We start from the raw sequence: 18274 nt of genomic DNA, 5'->3' as shown, positions 1-18274 counted from the left end.
GTTGTCTTCTTTTGACAGGCTTTTGCACTGAACATAACGTCTTCAAGGTCCATCCACCTAGTAGCTTGTGTCACAATGTTCTTCCCGTTTTGTTAATTGAATCTGTTCGGTTGTCACAGGTTAATAAGGTCATGCAGACTTCAACTGTACAAGTCTATAACCCGTCATCTGTATATACTACTGTGTATTCACCACCTCAAATCAAGTCTCCTTGTATCACTATTTTACCCTGAATCCTCTTCCACCTCCGCCAACCCTTTACTTCCTGTAGTCACTATAGGGATGTCCCTATCTATGACTTGCTGTTTTTCTTTGCTTAATCCCTTCACCCTCTCACCCAGCCCCACAACCCTTTCCCCTCTGACCACTCTCAGTCTGTTCTCTTCCTATGAGTCTCTTTCTATTTTCTTAGTTAATTCATTTTACTCATTAGATTCCACACATATGTGAAATTATACGGTATTCGTCTGTCTCTGACTGGCTGATTTCACTTACCAAAATGCTGTCCAGGTCCATCCATGCTGTCACAAATAGCTAAGAGTCCCTTCTTTTACACAGCCAAGTAGTATTAAATTGTGTCAATGTACCAAAGCGTTTTTATCCACTCATTTTCTGATGGGCACATGGGCTGCTTCCAAATCTTAGTATTGCAAATAACACTGTAATGACCGTATTGTGCATATATTCTTTCCAATCAGTGTCTCTGATCTTGGCATACATTCACAGAAGTGGAATCACTTTGCTACATGGAAGCACCGAAGTTCCATTTTTAAGTTTTTGAGGTAACTCCTTACCGCTTTCCGCAGTGGCTGCACAAAATGCATTCTCCTGATAGGTGTGCTTCTCTGCACCTGCACACAAGGGTGAGCCCCATTCAGCATCACAGGCTTCTCTTAAGAGGCCCTTGGGGTGGACAGGAGGGATCCCAGGCTTGCCCAGGGTTTCTCAATGGACCTCACATCCCAGGCTCTTCTCATCACTGTGTATCCAGTGGAGACTTGGGAGCAGGAATTCAGGTACCCAGAGCTCGCCCCACCATGGTTATGTTTAAGACCTGGCCTTGTTTTTCGCTTCTTCTTTGCGTAGTTTTATCACAGTGAAACTTACCATTTCCACTCGGTTCCGCTGAACAGTGCAGTGGTGTTCAGGACATTCTACTCTTGTGTCGGCCACACCACCATCAGATCCATCACTTTTCCGGTCTTCTCCAACTGGAACTCGGCCCCAGGAAACAACACTGCATCCCTCACCCCAACCCCACCACCACTGGTACCTCCATCTTGCCGTCCGTCTCTTCCTCCGAAGGCCCTGGGGACCTAATATGAGTGGAATCACACAGGAGTTGTCTTCTTTTGACTGGCTTTTGCACTGAACATAACGTCTTCAAGGTCCATCCACCTAGTAGCTTGTGTCGCAATATTCTTCCCGTTTTGTTAATTGAATCTGTTGGGTTGTCACAGGTTAATAAGGTCATGCAGGCATCAACTGTACAAGTCTATAACCCGTCATCTGTATATACTACTGTGTATTCACCACCTCAAATCAAGTCTCCTTGTATCACTATTTTACCCTGAATCCTCTTCCACCTCCGCCAACCCTTTTCTTCCTGTAGTCACTATAGGGATGTCCGTATCTATGACTTGCTGTTTTTCTTTGCTTAATCCCTTCACCCTCTCACCCAGCCCCACAACCCTTTCCCCTCTGACCACTCTCAGTCTGTTCTCTTCCTATGAGTCTCTTTCTATTTTCTTAGTTAATTCATTTTACTCATTAGATTCCACACATATGTGAAATTATACGGTATTCGTCTGTCTCTGACTGGCTGATTTCACTTACCAAAATGCTGTCCAGGTCCATCCATGCTGTCACAAATAGCTAAGAGTCCCTTCTTTTACACAGCCAAGTAGTATTAAATTGTGTCAATGTACCAAAGCGTTTTTATCCACTCATTTTCTGATGGGCACATGGGCTGCTTCCAAATCGAAGTATTTTAAATAACACTGTAATGACCGTATTGTGCATATATTCTTTCCAATCAGTGTCTCTGATCTTGGGATACATTCACAGAAGTGGAATCACTTTGCTACATGGAAGCACGGAAGTTCCATTTTTAAGTTTTTGAGGTAACTCCTTACCGCTTTCCGCAGTGGCTGCACAAAATGCATTCTCCTGATAGGTGTGCTTCTCTGCACCTGCACACAAGGGTGAGCCCCACTCAGCATCACAGGCTTCTCTTAAGAGGCCCGTGGGGTGGACAGGAGGGATCCCAGGCTTGCCCAGGTTTTCTCAATGGACCTCACACCCCAGGGTCTTCTCATCACTGTGTATCCAGTGGAGACTTGGGAGCAGGAATTCAGGTACCCAGAGCTCGCCCCACCATGGTTATGATTAAGACCTGGCCTTGTTTTTCGCTTCTTCTTTGCGTAGTTTTATCACAGTGAAACTTACCATTTCCACTCGGTTCCGCTGCACAGTGCAGTGGTGTTCAGGACATTCTACTCTTGTGCCGGCCACACCACCATCAGATCCATCACTTTTCCCGTCTTCTCCAACTGGAACTCGGCCCCAGGAAACAACACTGCATCCCTCACCCCAACCCCACCACCACTGGTACCTCCATCTTGCCGTCCGTCTCTGCCTCCGAAGGCCCTGGGGACCTAATATGAGTGGAATCACACAGGAGTTGTCTTCTTTTGACTGGCTTTTGCACTGAACATAACGTCTTGAAGGTCCATCCACCTAGTAGCTTGTGTCCCAATATTCTTCCCGTTTTGTTAATTGAATCTGTTGGGTTGTCACAGGTTAATAAGGTCATGCAGGCATCAACTGTACAAGTCTATAACCCGTCATCTGTATATACTACTGTGTATTCACCACCTCAAATCAAGTCTCCTTGTATCACTATTTTACCCTGAATCCTCTTCCACCTCCGCCAACCCTTTTCTTCCTGTAGTCACTACAGGGATGTCCGTATCTATGACTTGCTGTTTTTCTTTGCTTAATCCCTTCACCCTCTCACCCAGCCCCACAACCCTTTCCCCTCTGACCACTCTCAGTCTGTTCTCTTCCTATGAGTCTCTTTCTATTTTCTTAGTTAATTCATTTTACTCATTAGATTCCACACATATGTGAAATTATACGGTATTCGTCTGTCTCTGACTGGCTGATTTCACTTACCAAAATGCTGTCCAGGTCCATCCATGCTGTCACAAATAGCTAAGAGTCCCTTCTTTTACACAGCCAAGTAGTATTAAATTGTGTCAATGTACCAAAGCGTTTTTATCCACTCATTTTCTGATGGGCACATGGGCTGCTTCCAAATCGAAGTATTTTAAATAACACTGTAATGACCGTATTGTGCATATATTCTTTCCAATCAGTGTCTCTGATCTTGGGATACATTCACAGAAGTGGAATCACTTTGCTACATGGAAGCACGGAAGTTCCATTTTTAAGTTTTTGAGGTAACTCCTTACCGCTTTCCGCAGTGGCTGCACAAAATGCATTCTCCTGATAGGTGTGCTTCTCTGCACCTGCACACAAGGGTGAGCCCCACTCAGCATCACAGGCTTCTCTTAAGAGGCCCGTGGGGTGGACAGGAGGGATCCCAGGCTTGCCCAGGTTTTCTCAATGGACCTCACACCCCAGGGTCTTCTCATCACTGTGTATCCAGTGGAGACTTGGGAGCAGGAATTCAGGTACCCAGAGCTCGCCCCACCATGGTTATGATTAAGACCTGGCCTTGTTTTTCGCTTCTTCTTTGCGTAGTTTTATCACAGTGAAACTTACCATTTCCACTCGGTTCCGCTGCACAGTGCAGTGGTGTTCAGGACATTCTACTCTTGTGCCGGCCACACCACCATCAGATCCATCACTTTTCCCGTCTTCTCCAACTGGAACTCGGCCCCAGGAAACAACACTGCATCCCTCACCCCAACCCCACCACCACTGGTACCTCCATCTTGCCGTCCGTCTCTGCCTCCGAAGGCCCTGGGGACCTAATATGAGTGGAATCACACAGGAGTTGTCTTCTTTTGACTGGCTTTTGCACTGAACATAACGTCTTGAAGGTCCATCCACCTAGTAGCTTGTGTCCCAATATTCTTCCCGTTTTGTTAATTGAATCTGTTGGGTTGTCACAGGTTAATAAGGTCATGCAGGCATCAACTGTACAAGTCTATAACCCGTCATCTGTATATACTACTGTGTATTCACCACCTCAAATCAAGTCTCCTTGTATCACTATTTTACCCTGAATCCTCTTCCACCTCCGCCAACCCTTTTCTTCCTGTAGTCACTACAGGGATGTCCGTATCTATGACTTGCTGTTTTTCTTTGCTTAATCCCTTCACCCTCTCACCCAGCCCCACAACCCTTTCCCCTCTGACCACTCTCAGTCTGTTCTCTTCCTATGAGTCTCTTTCTATTTTCTTAGTTAATTCATTTTACTCATTAGATTCCACACATATGTGAAATTATACGGTATTCGTCTGTCTCTGACTGGCTGATTTCACTTACCAAAATGCTGTCCAGGTCCATCCATGCTGTCACAAATAGCTAAGAGTCCCTTCTTTTACACAGCCAAGTAGTATTAAATTGTGTCAATGTACCAAAGCGTTTTTATCCACTCATTTTCTGATGGGCACATGGGCTGCTTCCAAATCTTAGTATTGCAAATAACACTGTAATGACCGTATTGTGCATATATTCTTTCCAATCAGTGTCTCTGATCTTGGGATACATTCACAGAAGTGGAATAACTTTGCTACATGGAAGCACGGAAGTTCCATTTTTAAGTTTTTGAGGTAACTCCTTACCGCTTTCCGCAGTGGCTGCACAAAATGCATTCTCCTGATAGGTGTGCTTCTCTGCACCTGCACACAAGGGTGAGCCCCACTCAGCATCACAGGCTTCTCTTAAGAGGCCCGTGGGGTGGACAGGAGGGATCCCAGGCTTGCCCAGGGTTTCTCAATGGACCTCACACCCCAGGGTCTTCTCATCACTGTGTATCCAGTGGAGACTTGGGAGCAGGAATTCAGGTACCCAGAGCTCGCCCCACCATGGTTATGTTTAAGACCTGGCCTTGTTTTTCGCTTCTTCTTTGCGTAGTTTTATCACAGTGAAACTTACCATTTCCACTCGGTTCCGCTGCACAGTGCAGTGGTGTTCAGGATATTCTACTCTTGTGCCGGCCACACCACCATCAGATCCATCACTTTTCCCGTCTTCTCCAACTGGAACTCGGCCCCAGGAACCAACACTGCATCCCTCACCCCAACCCCACCACCACTGGTACCTCCATTTTGCCATTCGTCTCTGCCTCCGAAGGCCCTGGGGACCTAATATGAGTGGAATCACACAGTAGTTGTCTTCTTTTGACTGGCTTTTGCACTGAACATAACGTCTTCAAGGTCCATCCACCTAGTAGCTTGTGTCACAATGTTCTTCCCGTTTTGTTAATTGAATCTGTTCGGTTGTCACAGGATAATAAGGTCATGCAGGCATCAACTGTACAAGTCTATAACCCGTCATCTGTATATACTACTGTGTATTCACCACCTCAAATCAAGTCTCCTTGTATCACTATTTTACCCTGAATCCTCTTCCACCTCCGCCAACCCTTTAATTCCTGTAGTCACTATAGTGATGTCCCTATCTATGACTTGCTGTTTTTCTTTGCTTAATCCCTTCACCCTCTCACCCAGCCCCACAACCCTTTCCCTTCTGACCACTCTCAGTCTGTTCTCTTCCTATGAGTCTCTTTCTATTTTCTTAGTTAATTCATTTTACTCATTAGATTCCACACATATGTGAAATTATACCGTATTCGTCTGTCTCTGACTGGCTGATTTCACTTACCAAAATGCTGTCCAGGTCCATCCATGCTGTCACAAATAGCTAAGAGTCCCTTCTTTTACACAGCCAAGTAGTATTAAATTGTGTCAATGTACCAAAGCGTTTTTATCCACTCATTTTCTGATGGGCACATGGGCTGCTTCCAAATCTTAGTATTGCAAATAACACTGTAATGACCGTATTGTGCATATATTCTTTCCAATCAGTGTCTCTGATCTTGGGATACATTCACAGAAGTGGAATCACTTTGCTACATGGAAGCACCGAAGTTCCATTTTTAAGTTTTTGAGGTAACTCCTTACCGCTTTCCGCAGTGGCTGCACAAAATGCATTCTCCTGATAGGTGTGCTTCTCTGCACCTGCACACAAGGGTGAGCCCCACTCAGCATCACAGGCTTCTCTTAAGAGGCCCGTGGGGTGGACAGGAGGGATCCCAGGCTTGCCCAGGTTTTCTCAATGGACCTCACACCCCAGGGTCTTCTCATCACTGTGTATCCAGTGGAGACTTGGGAGCAGGAATTCAGGTACCCAGAGCTCGCCCCACCATGGTTATGATTAAGACCTGGCCTTGTTTTTCGCTTCTTCTTTGCGTAGTTTTATCACAGTGAAACTTACCATTTCCACTCGGTTCCGCTGCACAGTGCAGTGGTGTTCAGGACATTCTACTCTTGTGCCGGCCACACCACCATCAGATCCATCACTTTTCCCGTCTTCTCCAACTGGAACTCGGCCCCAGGAAACAACACTGCATCCCTCACCCCAACCCCACCACCACTGGTACCTCCATCTTGCCGTCCGTCTCTGCCTCCGAAGGCCCTGGGGACCTAATATGAGTGGAATCACACAGGAGTTGTCTTCTTTTGACTGGCTTTTGCACTGAACATAACGTCTTGAAGGTCCATCCACCTAGTAGCTTGTGTCCCAATATTCTTCCCGTTTTGTTAATTGAATCTGTTGGGTTGTCACAGGTTAATAAGGTCATGCAGGCATCAACTGTACAAGTCTATAACCCGTCATCTGTATATACTACTGTGTATTCACCACCTCAAATCAAGTCTCCTTGTATCACTATTTTACCCTGAATCCTCTTCCACCTCCGCCAACCCTTTTCTTCCTGTAGTCACTACAGGGATGTCCGTATCTATGACTTGCTGTTTTTCTTTGCTTAATCCCTTCACCCTCTCACCCAGCCCCACAACCCTTTCCCCTCTGACCACTCTCAGTCTGTTCTCTTCCTATGAGTCTCTTTCTATTTTCTTAGTTAATTCATTTTACTCATTAGATTCCACACATATGTGAAATTATACGGTATTCGTCTGTCTCTGACTGGCTGATTTCACTTACCAAAATGCTGTCCAGGTCCATCCATGCTGTCACAAATAGCTAAGAGTCCCTTCTTTTACACAGCCAAGTAGTATTAAATTGTGTCAATGTACCAAAGCGTTTTTATCCACTCATTTTCTGATGGGCACATGGGCTGCTTCCAAATCTTAGTATTGCAAATAACACTGTAATGACCGTATTGTGCATATATTCTTTCCAATCAGTGTCTCTGATCTTGGGATACATTCACAGAAGTGGAATAACTTTGCTACATGGAAGCACGGAAGTTCCATTTTTAAGTTTTTGAGGTAACTCCTTACCGCTTTCCGCAGTGGCTGCACAAAATGCATTCTCCTGATAGGTGTGCTTCTCTGCACCTGCACACAAGGGTGAGCCCCACTCAGCATCACAGGCTTCTCTTAAGAGGCCCGTGGGGTGGACAGGAGGGATCCCAGGCTTGCCCAGGGTTTCTCAATGGACCTCACACCCCAGGGTCTTCTCATCACTGTGTATCCAGTGGAGACTTGGGAGCAGGAATTCAGGTACCCAGAGCTCGCCCCACCATGGTTATGTTTAAGACCTGGCCTTGTTTTTCGCTTCTTCTTTGCGTAGTTTTATCACAGTGAAACTTACCATTTCCACTCGGTTCCGCTGCACAGTGCAGTGGTGTTCAGGATATTCTACTCTTGTGCCGGCCACACCACCATCAGATCCATCACTTTTCCCGTCTTCTCCAACTGGAACTCGGCCCCAGGAACCAACACTGCATCCCTCACCCCAACCCCACCACCACTGGTACCTCCATTTTGCCATTCGTCTCTGCCTCCGAAGGCCCTGGGGACCTAATATGAGTGGAATCACACAGTAGTTGTCTTCTTTTGACTGGCTTTTGCACTGAACATAACGTCTTCAAGGTCCATCCACCTAGTAGCTTGTGTCACAATGTTCTTCCCGTTTTGTTAATTGAATCTGTTCGGTTGTCACAGGATAATAAGGTCATGCAGGCATCAACTGTACAAGTCTATAACCCGTCATCTGTATATACTACTGTGTATTCACCACCTCAAATCAAGTCTCCTTGTATCACTATTTTACCCTGAATCCTCTTCCACCTCCGCCAACCCTTTAATTCCTGTAGTCACTATAGTGATGTCCCTATCTATGACTTGCTGTTTTTCTTTGCTTAATCCCTTCACCCTCTCACCCAGCCCCACAACCCTTTCCCTTCTGACCACTCTCAGTCTGTTCTCTTCCTATGAGTCTCTTTCTATTTTCTTAGTTAATTCATTTTACTCATTAGATTCCACACATATGTGAAATTATACCGTATTCGTCTGTCTCTGACTGGCTGATTTCACTTACCAAAATGCTGTCCAGGTCCATCCATGCTGTCACAAATAGCTAAGAGTCCCTTCTTTTACACAGCCAAGTAGTATTAAATTGTGTCAATGTACCAAAGCGTTTTTATCCACTCATTTTCTGATGGGCACATGGGCTGCTTCCAAATCTTAGTATTGCAAATAACACTGTAATGACCGTATTGTGCATATATTCTTTCCAATCAGTGTCTCTGATCTTGGGATACATTCACAGAAGTGGAATCACTTTGCTACATGGAAGCACCGAAGTTCCATTTTTAAGTTTTTGAGGTAACTCCTTACCGCTTTCCGCAGTGGCTGCACAAAATGCATTCTCCTGATAGGTGTGCTTCTCTGCACCTGCACACAAGGGTGAGCCCCACTCAGCATCACAGGCTTCTCTTAAGAGGCCCGTGGGGTGGACAGGACGGATCCCAGGCTTGCCCAGGGTTTCTCAATGGACCTCACACCCCAGGGTCTTCTCATCACTGTGTATCCAGTGGAGACTTGGGAGCAGGAATTCAGGTACCCAGAGCTCGCCCCACCATGGTTATGTTTAAGACCTGGCCTTGTTTTTCGCTTCTTCTTTGCGTAGTTTTATCACAGTGAAACTTACCATTTCCACTCAGTTCCGCTGCACAGTGCAGTGGTGTTCAGGACATTCTACTCTTGTGCCGGCCACACCACCATCAGATCCATCACTTTTCCCGTCTTCTCCAACTGGAACTCGGCCCCAGGAAACAACACTGCATCCCTCACCCCAACCCCACCACCACTGGTACCTCCATCTTGCCGTCCGTCTCTGCCTCCGAAGGCCCTGGGGACCTAATATGAGTGGAATCACACAGTAGTTGTCTTCTTTTGACTGGCTTTTGCACTGAACATAACGTCTTCAAGGTCCATCCACCTAGTAGCTTGTGTCACAATGTTCTTCCCGTTTTGTTAATTGAATCTGTTGGGTTGTCACAGGTTAATAAGGTCATGCAGGCATCAACTGTACAAGTCTATAACCCGTCATCTGTATATACTACTGTGTATTCACCACCTCAAATCAAGTCTCCTTGTATCACTATTTTACCCTGAATCCTCTTCCACCTCCGCCAAACCTTTTCTTCCTGTAGTCACTATAGGGATGTCCGTATCTATGACTTGCTGTTTTTCTTTGCTTAATCCCTTCACCCTCTCACCCAGCCCCACAACCCTTTCCCCTCTGACCACTCTCAGTCTGTTCTCTTCCTATGAGTCTCTTTCTATTTTCTTAGTTAATTCATTTTACTCATTAGATTCCACACATATGTGAAATTATACGGTATTCGTCTGTCTCTGACTGGCTGATTTCACTTACCAAAATGCTGTCCAGGTCCATCCATGCTGTCACAAATAGCTAAGAGTCCCTTCTTTTATACAGCCAAGTAGTATTAAATTGTGTCAATGTACCAAAGCGTTTTTATCCACTCATTTTCTGATGGGCACATGGGCTGCTTCCAAATCGAAGTATTTTAAATAACACTGTAATGACCGTATTGTGCATATATTCTTTCCAATCAGTGTCTCTGATCTTGGGATACGTTCACAGAAGTGGAATCAATATGCTACATGGAAGCATGGAAGTTCCATTTTTAAGTTTTTGAGGTAACTCCTTACCGCTTTCCGCAGTGGCTGCAAAAAATGCATTCTCCTCATAGGTGTGCTTCTCTGCACCTGCACACAAGGGTGATCCCCACTCAGCATCACAGGCTTCTCTTAAGAGGCCCGTGGGGTGGACAGGAGGGATCCCATGCTTGCCCAGGGTTTCTCAATGGACCTCACACCCCAGGGTCTTCTCATCACTGTGTATCCAGTGGAGACTTGGGAGCAGGAATTCAGGTACCCAGAGCTCGCCCCACCATGGTTATGTTTAAGACCTGGCCTTGTTTTTCGCTTCTTCTTTGCGTAGTTTTATCACAGTGAAACTTACCATTTCCACTCGGTTCCGCTGCACAGTGCAGGGGTGTTCAGGACATTCTACTCTTCTGCCGGCCACACCACCATCAGATCCATCACTTTTCCCGTCTTCTCCAACTGGAACTCGGCCCCAGGAACCAACACTGCATCCCTCACCCCAACCCCACCACCACTGGTACCTCCATCTTGCCGTTCGTCTCTGCCTCCGAAGGCCCTGGGGACCTAATATGAGTGGAATCACACAGTAGTTGTCTTCTTTTGACTGGCTTTTGCACTGAACATAACGTCTTCAAGGTCCATCCACCTAGTAGCTTGTGTCACAATGTTCTTCCCGTTTTGTTAATTGAATCTGTTCGGTTGTCACAGGTTAATAAGGTCATGCAGGCATCAACTGTACAAGTCTATAACCCGTCATCTGTATATACTACTGTGTATTCACCACCTCAAATCAAGTCTCCTTGTATCACTATTTTACCCTGAATCCTCTTCCACCTCCGCCAACCCTTTTCTTCCTGTAGTCACTACAGGGATGTCCGTATCTATGACTTGCTGTTTTTCTTTGCTTAATCCCTTCACCCTCTCACCCAGCCCCACAACCCTTTCCCCTCTGACCACTCTCAGTCTGTTCTCTTCCTATGAGTCTCTTTCTATTTTCTTAGTTAATTCATTTTACTCATTAGATTCCACACATATGTGAAATTATACGGTATTCGTCTGTCTCTGACTGGCTGATTTCACTTACCAAAATGCTGTCCAGGTCCATCCATGCTGTCACAAATAGCTAAGAGTCCCTTCTTTTACACAGCCAAGTAGTATTAAATTGTGTCAATGTACCAAAGCGTTTTTATCCACTCATTTTCTGATGGGCACATGGGCTGCTTCCAAATCTTAGTATTGCAAATAACACTGTAATGACCGTATTGTGCATATATTCTTTCCAATCAGTGTCTCTGATCTTGGGATACATTCACAGAAGTGGAATCACTTTGCTACATGGAAGCACGGAAGTTCCATTTTTAAGTTTTTGAGGTAACTCCTTACCGCTTTCCGCAGTGGCTGCACAAAATGCATTCTCCTGATAGGTGTGCTTCTCTGCACCTGCACACAAGGGTGAGCCCCACTCAGCATCACAGGCTTCTCTTAAGAGGCCCGTGGGGTGGACAGGAGGGATCCCAGGCTTGCCCAGGGTTTCTCAATGGACCTCACACCCCAGGGTCTTCTCATCACTGTGTATCCAGTGGAGACTTGGGAGCAGGAATTCAGGTACCCAGAGCTCGCCCCACCATGGTTATGTTTAAGACCTGGCCTTGTTTTTCGCTTCTTCTTTGCGTAGTTTTATCACAGTGAAACTTACCATTTCCACTCGGTTCCGCTGCACAGTGCAGTGGTGTTCAGGATATTCTACTCTTGTGCCGGCCACACCACCATCAGATCCATCACTTTTCCCGTCTTCTCCAACTGGAACTCGGCCCCAGGAACCAACACTGCATCCCTCACCCCAACCCCACCACCACTGGTACCTCCATTTTGCCATTCGTCTCTGCCTCCGAAGGCCCTGGGGACCTAATATGAGTGGAATCACACAGTAGTTGTCTTCTTTTGACTGGCTTTTGCACTGAACATAACGTCTTCAAGGTCCATCCACCTAGTAGCTTGTGTCACAATGTTCTTCCCGTTTTGTTAATTGAATCTGTTCGGTTGTCACAGGATAATAAGGTCATGCAGGCATCAACTGTACAAGTCTATAACCCGTCATCTGTATATACTACTGTGTATTCACCACCTCAAATCAAGTCTCCTTGTATCACTATTTTACCCTGAATCCTCTTCCACCTCCGCCAACCCTTTAATTCCTGTAGTCACTATAGTGATGTCCCTATCTATGACTTGCTGTTTTTCTTTGCTTAATCCCTTCACCCTCTCACCCAGCCCCACAACCCTTTCCCTTCTGACCACTCTCAGTCTGTTCTCTTCCTATGAGTCTCTTTCTATTTTCTTAGTTAATTCATTTTACTCATTAGATTCCACACATATGTGAAATTATACCGTATTCGTCTGTCTCTGACTGGCTGATTTCACTTACCAAAATGCTGTCCAGGTCCATCCATGCTGTCACAAATAGCTAAGAGTCCCTTCTTTTACACAGCCAAGTAGTATTAAATTGTGTCAATGTACCAAAGCGTTTTTATCCACTCATTTTCTGATGGGCACATGGGCTGCTTCCAAATCTTAGTATTGCAAATAACACTGTAATGACCGTATTGTGCATATATTCTTTCCAATCAGTGTCTCTGATCTTGGGATACATTCACAGAAGTGGAATCACTTTGCTACATGGAAGCACCGAAGTTCCATTTTTAAGTTTTTGAGGTAACTCCTTACCGCTTTCCGCAGTGGCTGCACAAAATGCATTCTCCTGATAGGTGTGCTTCTCTGCACCTGCACACAAGGGTGAGCCCCACTCAGCATCACAGGCTTCTCTTAAGAGGCCCGTGGGGTGGACAGGACGGATCCCAGGCTTGCCCAGGGTTTCTCAATGGACCTCACACCCCAGGGTCTTCTCATCACTGTGTATCCAGTGGAGACTTGGGAGCAGGAATTCAGGTACCCAGAGCTCGCCCCACCATGGTTATGTTTAAGACCTGGCCTTGTTTTTCGCTTCTTCTTTGCGTAGTTTTATCACAGTGAAACTTACCATTTCCACTCAGTTCCGCTGCACAGTGCAGTGGTGTTCAGGACATTCTACTCTTGTGCCGGCCACACCACCATCAGATCCATCACTTTTCCCGTCTTCTCCAACTGGAACTCGGCCCCAGGAAACAACACTGCATCCCTCACCCCAACCCCACCACCACTGGTACCTCCATCTTGCCGTCCGTCTCTGCCTCCGAAGGCCCTGGGGACCTAATATGAGTGGAATCACACAGTAGTTGTCTTCTTTTGACTGGCTTTTGCACTGAACATAACGTCTTCAAGGTCCATCCACCTAGTAGCTTGTGTCACAATGTTCTTCCCGTTTTGTTAATTGAATCTGTTGGGTTGTCACAGGTTAATAAGGTCATGCAGGCATCAACTGTACAAGTCTATAACCCGTCATCTGTATATACTACTGTGTATTCACCACCTCAAATCAAGTCTCCTTGTATCACTATTTTACCCTGAATCCTCTTCCACCTCCGCCAAACCTTTTCTTCCTGTAGTCACTATAGGGATGTCCGTATCTATGACTTGCTGTTTTTCTTTGCTTAATCCCTTCACCCTCTCACCCAGCCCCACAACCCTTTCCCCTCTGACCACTCTCAGTCTGTTCTCTTCCTATGAGTCTCTTTCTATTTTCTTAGTTAATTCATTTTACTCATTAGATTCCACACATATGTGAAATTATACGGTATTCGTCTGTCTCTGACTGGCTGATTTCACTTACCAAAATGCTGTCCAGGTCCATCCATGCTGTCACAAATAGCTAAGAGTCCCTTCTTTTATACAGCCAAGTAGTATTAAATTGTGTCAATGTACCAAAGCGTTTTTATCCACTCATTTTCTGATGGGCACATGGGCTGCTTCCAAATCGAAGTATTTTAAATAACACTGTAATGACCGTATTGTGCATATATTCTTTCCAATCAGTGTCTCTGATCTTGGGATACGTTCACAGAAGTGGAATCAATATGCTACATGGAAGCATGGAAGTTCCATTTTTAAGTTTTTGAGGTAACTCCTTACCGCTTTCCGCAGTGGCTGCAAAAAATGCATTCTCCTCATAGGTGTGCTTCTCTGCACCTGCACACAAGGGTGATCCCCACTCAGCATCACAGGCTTCTCTTAAGAGGCCCGTGGGGTGGACAGGAGGGATCCCATGCTTGCCCAGGGTTTCTCAATGGACCTCACACCCCAGGGTCTTCTCATCACTGTGTATCCAGTGGAGACTTGGGAGCAGGAATTCAGGTACCCAGAGCTCGCCCCACCATGGTTATGTTTAAGACCTGGCCTTGTTTTTCGCTTCTTCTTTGCGTAGTTTTATCACAGTGAAACTTACCATTTCCACTCGGTTCCGCTGCACAGTGCAGGGGTGTTCAGGACATTCTACTCTTCTGCCGGCCACACCACCATCAGATCCATCACTTTTCCCGTCTTCTCCAAGTGGAACTCGGCCCCAGGAACCAACACTGCATCCCTCACCCCAACCCCACCACCACTGGTACCTCCATCTTGCCGTTCGTCTCTGCCTCCGAAGGCCCTGGGGACCTAATATGAGTGGAATCACACAGTAGTTGTCTTCTTTTGACTGGCTTTTGCACTGAACATAACGTCTTCAAGGTCCATCCACCTAGTAGCTTGTGTCACAATGTTCTTCCCGTTTTGTTAATTGAATCTGTTCGGTTGTCACAGGTTAATAAGGTCATGCAGGCATCAACTGTACAAGTCTATAACCCGTCATCTGTATATACTACTGTGTATTCACCACCTCAAATCAAGTCTCCTTGTATCACTATTTTACCCTGAATCCTCTTCCACCTCCGCCAACCCTTTACTTCCTGTAGTCACTATAGTGATGTCCCTATCTATGACTTGCTGTTTTTCTTTGCTTAATCCCTTCACCCTCTCACCCAGCCCCACAACCCTTTCCCCTCTGACCACTCTCAGTCTGTTCTCTTCCTATGAGTCTCTTTCTATTTTCTTAGTTAATTCATTTTACTCATTAGATTCCACACATATGTGAAATTATACGGTATTCGTCTGTCTCTGACTGGCTGATTTCACTTACCAAAATGCTGTCCAGGTCCATCCATGCTGTCACAAATAGCTAAGAGTCCCTTCTTTTACACAGCCAAGTAGTATTAAATTGTGTCAATGTACCAAAGCGTTTTTATCCACTCATTTTCTGATGGGCACATGGGCTGCTTCCAAATCTTAGTATTGCAAATAACACTGTAATGACCGTATTGTGCATATATTCTTTCCAATCAGTGTCTCTGATCTTGGGATACATTCACAGAAGTGGAATCACTTTGCTACATGGAAGCACCGAAGTTCCATTTTTAAGTTTTTGAGGTAACTCCTTACCGCTTTCCGCCGTGGCTGCACAAAATGCATTCTCCTGATAGGTGTGCTTCTCTGCACCTGCACACAAGGGTGAGCCCCACTCAGCATCACAGGCTTCTCTTAAGAGGCCCGTGGGGTGGACAGGACGGATCCCAGGCTTGCCCAGGGTTTCTCAATGGACCTCACACCCCAGGGTCTTCTCATCACTGTGTATCCAGTGGAGACTTGGGAGCAGGAATTCAGGTACCCAGAGCTCGCCCCACCATGGTTATGTTTAAGACCTGGCCTTGTTTTTCGCTTCTTCTTTGCGTAGTTTTATCACAGTGAAACTTACCATTTCCACTCGGTTCCGCTGCACAGTGCAGTGGTGTTCAGGACATTCTTCTCTTGTGCCGGCCACACCACCATCAGATCCATCACTTTTCCCGTCTTCTCCACCTGGAACTCGGCCCCAGGAAACAACACTGCATCCCTCACCCCAACGCCACCACCACTGGTACCTCCATCTTGCCATCCGTCTCTGCCTCCGAAGGCCCTGGGGACCTAATATGAGTGGAATCACACAGTAGTTGTCTTCTTTTGACTGGCTTTTGCACTGAACATAACGTCTTCAAGGTCCATCCACCTAGTAGCTTGTGTCACAATGTTCTTCCCGTTTTGTTAATTGAATCTGTTGGGTTGTCACAGGTTAATAAGGTCATGCAGGCATCAACTGTACAAGTCTATAACCCGTCATCTGTATATACTACTGTGTATTCACCACCTCAAATCAAGTCTCCTTGTATCACTATTTTACCCTGAATCCTCTTCCACCTCCGCCAAACCTTTTCTTCCTGTAGTCACTATAGGGATGTCCGTATCTATGACTTGCTGTTTTTCTTTGCTTAATCCCTTCACTCTCTCACCCAGCCCCACAACCCTTTCCCCTCTGACCACTCTCAGTCTGTTCTCTTCCTATGAGTCTCTTTCTATTTTCTTAGTTAATTCATTTTACTCATTAGATTCCACACATATGTGAAATTATACGGTATTCGTCTGTCTCTGACTGGCTGATTTCACTTACCAAAATGCTGTCCAGGTCCATCCATGCTGTCACAAATAGCTAAGAGTCCCTTCTTTTACACAGCCAAGTAGTATTAAATTGTGTCAATGTACCAAAGCGTTTTTATCCACTCATTTTCTGATGGGCACATGGGCTGCTTCCAAATCGAAGTATTTTAAATAACACTGTAATGACCGTATTGTGCATATATTCTTTCCAATCAGTGTCTCTGATCTTGGGATACGTTCACAGAAGTGGAATCAATATGCTACATGGAAGCATGGAAGTTCCATTTTTAAGTTTTTGAGGTAACTCCTTACCGCTTTCCGCAGTGGCTGCAAAAAATGCATTCTCCTCATAGGTGTGCTTCTCTGCACCTGCACACAAGGGTGATCCCCACTCAGCATCACAGGCTTCTCTTAAGAGGCCCGTGGGGTGGACAGGAGGGATCCCATGCTTGCCCAGGGTTTCTCAATGGACCTCACACCCCAGGGTCTTCTCATCACTGTGTATCCAGTGGAGACTTGGGAGCAGGAATTCAGGTACCCAGAGCTCGCCCCACCATGGTTATGTTTAAGACCTGGCCTTGTTTTTCGCTTCTTCTTTGCGTAGTTTTATCACAGTGAAACTTACCATTTCCACTCGGTTCCGCTGCACAGTGCAGGGGTGTTCAGGACATTCTACTCTTCTGCCGGCCACACCACCATCAGATCCATCACTTTTCCCGTCTTCTCCAACTGGAACTCGGCCCCAGGAACCAACACTGCATCCCTCACCCCAACCCCACCACCACTGGTACCTCCATCTTGCCGTTCGTCTCTGCCTCCGAAGGCCCTGGGGACCTAATATGAGTGGAATCACACAGTAGTTGTCTTCTTTTGACTGGCTTTTGCACTGAACATAACGTCTTCAAGGTCCATCCACCTAGTAGCTTGTGTCACAATGTTCTTCCCGTTTTGTTAATTGAATCTGTTCGGTTGTCACAGGTTAATAAGGTCATGCAGGCATCAACTGTACAAGTCTATAACCCGTCATCTGTATATACTACTGTGTATTCACCACCTCAAATCAAGTCTCCTTGTATCACTATTTTACCCTGAATCCTCTTCCACCTCCGCCAACCCTTTACTTCCTGTAGTCACTATAGTGATGTCCCTATCTATGACTTGCTGTTTTTCTTTGCTTAATCCCTTCACCCTCTCACCCAGCCCCACAACCCTTTCCCCTCTGACCACTCTCAGTCTGTTCTCTTCCTATGAGTCTCTTTCTATTTTCTTAGTTAATTCATTTTACTCATTAGATTCCACACATATGTGAAATTATACGGTATTCGTCTGTCTCTGACTGGCTGATTTCACTTACCAAAATGCTGTCCAGGTCCATCCATGCTGTCACAAATAGCTAAGAGTCCCTTCTTTTACACAGCCAAGTAGTATTAAATTGTGTCAATGTACCAAAGCGTTTTTATCCACTCATTTTCTGATGGGCACATGGGCTGCTTCCAAATCTTAGTATTGCAAATAACACTGTAATGACCGTATTGTGCATATATTCTTTCCAATCAGTGTCTCTGATCTTGGCATACATTCACAGAAGTGGAATCACTTTGCTACATGGAAGCACCGAAGTTCCATTTTTAAGTTTTTGAGGTAACTCCTTACCGCTTTCCGCAGTGGCTGCACAAAATGCATTCTCCTGATAGGTGTGC

This window comes from Myotis nattereri, assembly GCF_964212035.1.
Source record: "Myotis nattereri genome assembly, chromosome: 3".
In the NCBI taxonomy this organism is placed as follows: Eukaryota; Metazoa; Chordata; class Mammalia; order Chiroptera; family Vespertilionidae; genus Myotis; species Myotis nattereri.
This window is presented reverse-complemented; position numbering follows the sequence as displayed.